Source organism: Meleagris gallopavo, chromosome 1 (assembly GCF_000146605.3).
Source record: "Meleagris gallopavo isolate NT-WF06-2002-E0010 breed Aviagen turkey brand Nicholas breeding stock chromosome 1, Turkey_5.1, whole genome shotgun sequence".
Lineage (NCBI taxonomy): Eukaryota > Metazoa > Chordata > Aves > Galliformes > Phasianidae > Meleagris > Meleagris gallopavo.
This window is the reverse complement of record NC_015011.2, coordinates 35,517,292-35,521,666: the sequence shown is the minus strand read 5'-3', so window position 1 is coordinate 35,521,666 and position 4,375 is coordinate 35,517,292.

Here is a 4,375-nt window from a genome sequence, read left to right as displayed (position 1 = left end):
CCGGCAGCGGCGGAGCGGGAACTGCGAGCACACGCGAGGAGTCGGATGCGTTTGTCTCCTTTTCTTCGCTTTCCTCTTCTTCGGGAGCGGGGGGCGTTGCGATTCGCCTTGGATCGCGGAAGCGGGGCTATGGGAAAGGGCAATTTCTGCTGAGGCGGCCGTCGCTTCGGGGCGGCGGAGGTGATAACCCCGCTGCTCGCGGTGCCTCGCTTCGGGTCGGCGCCCGCTACGTGCGCGAAGTTGTGCGGCTCCGCTCTGGGCTGCTCTGAATCCCGAGCCTATCCTCTGCGCAGAGCTCTGCCTCAGTATCTCCAGGATGGAAACAGAATCTGCGGTAAGGGTAGAATTAAGTAAGTTCTCAGCTAGGAAAGTAGAAGTGTTTCCTTCTCTGTGGCGGCATTGCTGTTTCTCAGGTAGAAAATGGCTGTTGCACCTCCACGTTTAACTTCACTGAAGTTTAATTAAGAGAAAGAAAAAGAATTAAATGCACCCCCAGATACTATGCACCCTTTGGCTCCCACAAATGATGTTTTTAGGAGAGATTTTTAAGATGCGAGTCGTTTGCATCGCCTTATCGCAAAATCATTTAAAGGAGTAATTGGGCTTCACGTCTCTTTGAGTGTGGAAGCAGTGCACGTACACAGATCCCACTCACAGCCCATGTGTGTATGAAAATAGCTGTGTGTCTGGGTGCAGCTGTGAGTGGGCACCGCATCCTTTTGTTTGCTGTGGGCTGGAGAAGTGCCGTGCAGTGGTTATTGATGTTTGTTGCCCTGGAATACCAGGCTGTACTTCATAAAACCTCAGGATCCTTCTTCCTTTCTGGTTAGGAGCCTCATGCTGTTATGTCTTATATTCATGTGTGAGAGAGATTATTGACTGAAAGGCAGGGCATATCCTGCAATCCATTTTAATAAAAGCCTTAAGCTGCTATTAGATTGTTCTTTTACAACATGTATTAAAGAGCTCATGTGTACAAAATTAGTGTACAGCCTCTTTTTGACAGAACATGCTTTCTAATCTCGGTTCATCCTCTACTACATCCTCGACTTCACATTAGTTTAGATGTGCTTCATTTTTCTATCCTACTAATATCCTGCCAAAAAGCCATTTATGTTCCTTACTAAGTTTAACTTGCTTTATTAAGTCATTGAGAATGCTTACAAAGCTTGACCTTTATTATGAAAATGTCTCTAATAATGAGAAAAATAGAGGAAAAATAACCTACAAAGTTCATGTGGTGTTACTTTGTTCCCCAGGCAATCTTGGAGAATAAGTGTTTCAGAGAAGCCAGCAGAAAAAACAGACAGGAGGTGCATTCAGCCTTTGCATGCTGAGCATGGCTCCCATTGAGTGCAAGAGCTGTGCTTCCTCTAGGCAGGGCTGAGTGCAACTTGTTCCTGTTGAAAGTCATTGAAGATGTCACAACAATAAAACAGCACAGCTAAAATAGCTTAAACTGCTCAGATTTCTCTGTTTCATCTGATGCAAGTAGAAAACTTGGTCTTTCATAGAGTTCCATTATAGACATCTTTTATGAATAGCCCAAACTTATAAATTATTGACAATGCTTTTGCAGCTTTGGTTCATGTGATATTATAAAATGCATTCCACTTGCTACTTGTGCTGGATCACAGATTATATCCCAAATGCCAGTTTTTGGTAGTGTGATGAGAGCTGTTTGGCTTTTCATGTTTCATTTTGTTCTGAAGCTGACTGTAGATGAGGCATGCTCGTGTGTAAGGCAATGGCAGGGAAACTGCCAGCAGACATTAACAAAATCTTCCTTAATATCAATCAGTGATAATAGACTTTAAAGAAAATGTAAGTCCACATTTACCTGATCTGATACTACTGCAAAAAGAATTCACTCTCTAAAATGTTCAAGTAGCCTTTTAAGAGTAAGTCAGTGCATGTCATATTTGCAAATCTGGTTTGCTTTGGAAAGACAATTCCATCACAGTTGTGTTACAGTAGCTACATGTGTACCTGCAAAAAAAAAAAACAAAAAAAAAACATGTCCTTAAAAATATACCTGTCCTTAAAAAGGTGGCATTTTACTAAGTTGATTTAGGTACCAATTCCAGTAAAACACGACAGCTGTGTAAGCAGTAAATTAAATCCAATTGTGCTGTTGGCGTACTGGTATATCTCTTTCTGAAATTATGGACACTTGTGTGCATATCTGGAAGCAGAATTAGACCTTTCTGCTGAATGCAACAGGTACACATGTGTATAGAGCTTGCTGTTGGAGGAAGACCTAAATTTGTAGTAACTGATTTACAGGTCAGCATGAATCTTTGATTTGTATTATGCATCACATGAGAGAGCGCAAGACAGGTTATAATTTTTTTAGCAGCTATGATCTAATGCATGTTCTTGCACTGAAAAATGAATGTTTCCCAAGATTACTAGAGAGCATTGTTTCCTTGTAAAAGAATGGCAGTTGGTAGCACAAACACAAAGTGATACATTAGGCTAGTTTGCAATTCAGGCTTTTTGCATCATTGAGATTAATCAGCTAATTAACTATTCCATTTCATTTTCTTTTTTAGCAAATTTCATGAAAAGAGTTAAAACATGATGGATTAAAAATTCAGTCATAGTAAATAACCCAGGAAAATAGTCTAGACATGAAAAAGACTTTCTTGTTTAACAATTACAATATGAACCCTCCACCTCCATTATGTTAAGATCTTAACAGAGCATTCGTAAAGTATTTGTATTGAGAGGATCAAATTCTGCTGCTGGAAAAGCAAAAACTCAACAGCAGGAGATTTGATCAGGTCATCTAAGACATGGTTTAATGAGCAAAGACCTTACAGGAGGTTATAAGGACTTCAGTTAACTTGTTTTGTTGTTCTCTTCATCAGTGAAGAAATGCATTGACATCCTTAAGTATGGACCAGTGCTCCTTTACCAGCCTTTGCAGGGAGGAAGCACGTAGGTCCTGGTCTCAGTATCTCAGTAGATTCCTTCTTGGAGCCTATCAGTTGAATCAAGTAAAAACTGTGAAACCATGATATTTTAGCTTCTTGGGGCAATGCTTTATTAAGATGAGGATTGCTTGTATCAAAACTGAATTTTTTTTGACCACAAGCTAGCATTCTGGGAAGAATTCACTAGTTGTAGAACTGGGGTGAAGGGGGGGAGGGAGACTGGGAGGAGGCATGTTATTTTCTAAAAATCTAGGGAATGTAATTCTAGAGTTGAGATGAGATGTGCACAAAATGCATTCACAATCAGATCCCTTTTGTTAGTGTCATACTAGTGTGTGAATAGTGCTAGCTTCTAAATACATTCTGAGTGAATGTGAAGAAGCTATTGATTTTGAAAATGTATTTGAATTCTGCTTCATTACACTAACATAATCTAAATGTGGCTGGTACTTATAATTGCCTTTGGTAGAAAACATACTGCTGGGCATGAGTGGGTGTTTTTACTAGAATAGACATTTGTGCCTTTTATTAGTAGACTCATAGATAATCAGAGGGTAGTCATCTGTCTTTTTAAAAGTTCAGCTGGGGAAAAGCAGTTTTATAATTCAGTATATAGATTCAAATTATTTTTGAAGAGATAGTTGGAGAGGAGATTTTAGACATGTATTCTACGTGTGGAAATCCTTGCTATTCATAATTTTGAAAGGCGTCATTGATGAGAGGGTTATGTTCAGTACATCCATTAGGAAATTACTGAGGTTTGTGATCTTGGATTCTCACCATAATTTCATTTATTGTATTATGAGAAGACTGCAACATCTTTGATAGATAAGGCTGGTTCCAGCTTCTCCAGAGAGAGAAGTAGAAGCTTTGCTTAAAAGCCATGAATTGGGCTCATGGGGAAGCTTAATAAAATCTGCTCAGAAATCCTTGGTGTGATCTAGAGCAAAATTACTGCAAAAATAATAATTAAAAAAAAAAAAGCCAAAAAACCTTAAAACCAAGTTTGACTTCCCTTCATGCCAGCTACTGATTTTCACTGGATATACTATATATTTATGTTCACATTATGCAGAATAAAATTCATTCACCACCTACGTTTAGAAAATGCCAGTAATCACAAAAAAAGCAAATTGTTGCAACACCTTCTCAAACATTCTGGAAAGAAAGAGTCTAATGTGACACTATATAGTACATCAATGCAAGGGCATATGAGTATGGCAGAATACTTAAGTGCCTTTGGGACCAATGGCTCATCTCTTAATTCACATGAGTAGACCTACTGAAAGCAACTGTCTGTAGTATCCAGTTTCAGTATTGACATATCAGGCAACAAGCCCATAAAGCGAGATGTAAAGTGCCTTTTTGAAAAAGATACGACTCGTGCTTAATTCTAACACACTATAGCTATGAATATTTTGGGTCAGAGCTCTTTT